Raw genomic sequence first — 5,689 nt, 5'->3', positions numbered from 1 at the left:
ACAAAAGGTAAGATTTCCTTCTTTTTAATGGCTGAGCAGTATTCCATTGTGTAAATGTACCACAGCTTTTTTATCCACTCATCTACTAATGGGCATGAAGAAACCCGAAAACTAATTCCAAAGATAATGTGCACATCTTTATTACGTTTACAATCGATGAGCCTGGTGCTAACTGTCTTGGAACATTCTATGACAATGTTGAATGAGGGAGTCTTCACAATTGGAATGACAGGAAAGCCTCAGTAATTATCAATATATACAAAGTAGTAGAGCAATAAGGCTCCATGTTGCTCCTATTAGATAATAAAATGCTGAACACATACTCGCTGCCGGCGATGGTGTGGTGAAACCAGTGTCCACACATGCGTTGCTGATGACAGTGAGAAGCTGCTACACCAGGCAAAACAGTTAAGATATTTATGATTCGGAGATTTTCATCACCCACAAGGAGGACAACGTTGTATGCAAAATTAATATAAGAACGTCGGTAAGATGGAAGCCTCCTAAATATCTGGTGGGGGTGATTGGTGGTTAGTAAAATACATTGTACCCACTTAACAAATATAAAGGCACAGTTGACACTCTGAGACAGGCAAATAATAGGATGCTAAGAGGCACAAGGAGCTAGCTCTGTCAAGCCAGGGAGAAGGGAAGACTTGTAAGTGCAGTTGTTCCTTCTGTTATTGAAAGTTTAATGTTGCCATAATTTTTTTGTTTAATAAAAATGTTAAATAAAGTGCAAGGGAGGTACATGGCAAGAGGACACAAAATCAAGCATATACAGCACCTCAATTTTTTTAACCTTTTTATTTATGCTTGGCTTAGCGAGAATGGTCTGTGATTTCTTCTACACGGTATTAAGTTGCACATACCCATTAGGCGAGGAGGGAAGATTCTGGGTGTAGGAAGCTATTCGCTGGAAACACGGAAGGAGAGAGAGCAGATTTGCATTCCAAGGAAGATAGTGTAGAAAGGAAGCCAAGTTCACCGGCAGGGCACTACTTCTGGAGTATTGCTCGTATTTTATTCTCCATAAGTGGGTGCACCCCACAGAATACGGCACCCTGGTGTTTTGCAGAGCCAAGTACCTACTGTTGTAGACAGTTGCTACCCAACAACCATTCTTCACTTCTTCCTTTCAGAGTTCCTGGTAACGAACAATACGACCTACTCAGGCTAGCTACTTTAAGCCAGAAAGGAATTTAGGGAGCTCACAGAACCCCCAGGAGGGATGGAAGATCAGACCTGAAGTCTACATAACCTGGAACAATACCCAAATTATACCCCCAAACTGCTTCACTGGAGACCCATGGCCCTTGCCGCCTGTAACATTGATGCTGTGTACAGGGTGTTACCACTCAGCTGTCTCTGGAAACTAGACTACCTTTCTGCAGTGGTCCTCCACCTTCACTGGAAGATGGATTGATTCCGGCACCTAATTCCTCAATTCTGAATTCAAGTCTTAGGCAGGTGCGTCTCATAGGTGGTGTTCCGTTCTGCTCCTATCTTGGATCGGCAGGACTCATAATGTGGGATGTTTCTCAAATATAGGGAGCCACCAATGTGACTAAGGTCCACAAAAGTTCACCAACTTTGTCCAGTTGCCTATTTTACTCTTTGTGACCGTGAGCTTTTGGGAAGGCTGGCCCCATTCACAGCCATCATGATTAAGCCAGCTGGGGAAATTCCATTTTCCTTGGTGGTAACTGGCCACAAAAGGCATGTGACCCAGTTCTGACCAATGAGGCACGAAGAAACATCTGTTGAGGGACTTCTGAGAAAGGTTTCTTAGCTCTTAAAAAGCCAAACTAGGATATAATGATCCTTTGTTCTGCCTCTGGAGAGTGGGGTGTGGGGACTCGAAACTTGGAGTTGTGGCAGCCATCCAGGGGCTGACACACTTACAATGACAGCGCAAACAGATGAAATTAACCTGGATCCTTGACAGCATTGCTTAGCCACTGACTCCACCAACCATCTGATCTCAGGATTAGTTGTTAAGTAAAATAATAATTTTCTGTAATGTTGGAGCCAATCGAATAGAGCAGGGGTGTCAAACTCATTTTCCAGGGGGGCCACATCAGCCTCGCAGTTGCTTTCAAAAGGTAGAATGTAATCTTAGGACTGTGTAAATGTAAATACTCCTTAACTAGGGGCAAGGAGCTCGCCTGCTGCCAGGTAGAAACAAGATGCCGGGCCAGATAAAACAAGGTGGAGGGCCGGATTCCGCCCACGGGCCTTGTGTTTGCCACCTGTGGAGTAGAGGTTTTCCTTGTAGTCCAGAGTATCCTGAGCTGCCAACTCTGTGTCCAGTGTTTCAAAGGTTGTGGAGACAAACAGGAACGTAAGATATGGTCATCTCTTTGGTTTGAAGGAGCCTGAGAACGCATCAGTGAAAATAAAGTGGATGTGGCCGTATTAGGAAAGTCCCTTCTGAACAGCTTTCCCCCTCCAAAGTGGACCACCCTCCACTCCCTCTCTGCAACAGCGCCCTATTCTTTTATGCACTTTTATTTCTTCCACCACAGCCAGCAATTGGAGACACCCTGCCCTATCGGAGAGGAGGCCGGAGATCCTTCCTCCAGAAGGCTGGAGGTTCTTTCTGGCAGAAACATCCTGTCATTTCCCCCACACACATCCCAAATAGCCAGGGGCAGGCTCAAGACCTAAACTCAGTCAGAATCTCTCTCTTAAGACTTTACATCTCCAACCCTGTGACTCAAGGACAGAAAATAGAAGTGGCCGTTCATTCATTCCAGAAAACTCCCACTTCACCTGGCTGGCACTGCTGAGTCGTTCCTGCCACTTGGTTGCCCAAAGTCACTCTGGAGGAATATCTGTTCTGATTCTATACCTACCATGTTCCCAGGACACAGAGATTTCAAAACCTCGCCCAGTAGCCCAGCCAGAGATGTTCCAGTGCGAAGGCTTCCTTACCTGAAGAAAATCCAATTTGGAACCATGAAAATCAGTTCTACAATTCTACCTCTTTCTCTAAGGATTGCTTCAGTGAATTTCTAGTGAGATGCTCTTTACACAAGAAATCCATCCCATTTCTTCTTCTGTCCATCAACCCCCAAATTGGGGTTTTTAATTATAAAAGAAAGGGTCTGGTATAGAATAAGCTGCTAAAATTGAACAAATTCATCAAGAAATTTACAGATGACTCAACTGTTCATGAAACATCTATGTTCATAAATTTCAAGGGATACTGGTATCCCAGACCTTTGCTTGTTGGACATGTGAGGACAATTATTTGAAATATTTTAGAAATCATGTTATTCCCAAAACTATAATAGTATCATGTGACCTCCAAGGGCAAGAGAAATAATTATTGAGTATGTGGAGGAAAAACAAAACCACTTCATCTCTTCATTTAGATTTCTTTTGTTTACATAAAAAATTTTAAAGTTGTGCTGACATACACGTAACATTTAACATCCTAACCATTTTTAAGTATATAGTTCAGAGGAATATTTTTTTAAAAACAGACCATTTAATGTCTTGAGTTTATCAAATCTATTCTCGTATAAGTTTCTAACATGGAGACTTGTGAATTATCTAGCAAAATCAGAACTCTTTAATATGTTCTCTGAGGAACTGTTAGTTAAGCTCATTAACGAGACAGCGTGACAGGGATGGCCTTCTGTTTTCGAACATTGAAACAAATGAAAATGATGCAAGAAATAAAGAGAAACGCATTTATGATGCAAGCCACTTAACTTTCTATTTTTAACCTCTAGCTAATTCAAAGTAGCAGGTAATGTTTAGTGGGTCTTGCTATATTCAAAAGGAATTATATGTCACCTATTATATTTTTAAAACTTTTGGAATGATCTCCATGCACACAAAGTGTAGTAGAACCAGCCCCCAACTTCAACAATTATTAATATTCTACCATTCTTGTTTTATCTGTATCTCTCCCCCACACATACCCAATTATTATAATTTTCACTGTTAGTTGCTTTGGGTAACTTCTACATATTAAAATATACAAATGTCAACTGTACAATTTAGACAAATGAATACTCCCAAGTAAACTATATTCCTATCACAATACAGATATCTTCATCTCCCCAGAAAGTTCCCTTGTGTCTCTTCCTAGTTATCCCCATTCAGAGACATCCACTGTTTTGATTTTTTTCACTTTTATTTTTGCCTGTCTTAAAAATTAACATAAACAGAACCATACTTTTTTGAATCTGCCTTCTTTCACTCTACATAATGTTTATGAGGTCCATCCATGTTGTTGAGTAACTCTTTCTTTATTATCGCTGAGTAGTGGCCCGTTGTGGTGACACCGGTTCCTACAGCGGGAGAACCATTGGTAAATGGCTCTTACTGTCTGGTTAATGGACACTAAGTTGGCCCCCACCACCACCAGGTTTTAGCTGTTGTGGGAAGAAAAAAAAGCTGCTATGAACATTCTTGTATAAGCATTTTTTTAAATGGACATGTGCTTTCACTGTTTTGGAATGGAACTGCTAAGTGGAAGCGTAGCTCTGCCTGAACTGTGTGACACTGTCCAGCCGGTTTCCCAAGTGGCTGCACCACTTTGCAGTCGGGCATAGATGCAGCGCCTCAGAACAGCATATGGGGGCCCCAGGTACCCTGCATCCTTGCTGACATCCAGCTTTATCAATCTTTTAAATTTTAGTCTTTCTGGTACCTCTTTGTGGTTTTAATTTTCATTTTCTTTGAGGACCAATGAGGTTGAGCTCTTTTGTGAAATGTACCGTATTTTTCGGACTATAAGATGCACCAGACCATAAGACGCACCCAGGTTTTGGAGGAGGAAAATAGGGGAAAAATTTTTGAGCCAAAAATGTGGTAAAATATTTAATAACATCCTTTAAAGCAGAAATCCTTTTCTGCTTTGACATCTTTCCACAATTACAGTAGATTCAGCAGGAGACTACGGTAAGCTATTGTATCTTTCTACACAAAATACAGTAATGACAGAACTATCAGCACTGTGTCCTTCACAGTTATGGGGGGCACCGAGAACATCAGTGGATGATGCACTGTTATGGGGGGATCTGCTGCTGACACTGTTATGGGGGAGACCTGCTGCTGGGGGGCCACAGGTTGTGCAACACTCTTGTATGGGGACAGCAGTTTTGCACAACCTGTGTGGCTCTGCAGCTGTTGCCAAATTACAGCTCCCATCATCCCAACCTGTCCAAGCATGACGGGAGTTGTAGTTTTGCAACAGCTGCAGGGCCACATTGACAGGTGACCCTGCAGTGGAATTTGCCTGTGTTATTGTTAATGGGAGACATACCAGTCACGTGATGGAGGCAGGTACCGGCACCGCAGGCTTTCTTCTCCTAACGTGCCTGCACCGCCTGCACCCTCCTCCCTAGCCCTATAGTACGCCACAACGGGGACTCCACTCCTGCCTCCCTTGCTTCGCACTGCAGGGACACCCCTCCTCCCAGCCCAGGGTCCACAGCATCGCCCCACTACCGCCGCTGCCGGCTTCCTGCAGCGGCGACCCTGCTCCTGCCTCCTCTGACCCCACTCCACCACCTCTGCCCACCCCCAGCGAGCCAGGTAAGCTACATTCCGACTATAAGATGCACCCCCATTCCCCCCCCCAATTTGGGGGGTGAGTTTATAGTCCAAAAAATACAGTATGTTCAAATATGTTGCCTTTTGAAATAAATTTGGTTGTTCATTTTTTATT

This window comes from Desmodus rotundus, chromosome 11, assembly GCF_022682495.2.
Source record: "Desmodus rotundus isolate HL8 chromosome 11, HLdesRot8A.1, whole genome shotgun sequence".
NCBI classification, from domain to species: domain Eukaryota; kingdom Metazoa; phylum Chordata; class Mammalia; order Chiroptera; family Phyllostomidae; genus Desmodus; species Desmodus rotundus.
This window is presented reverse-complemented; position numbering follows the sequence as displayed.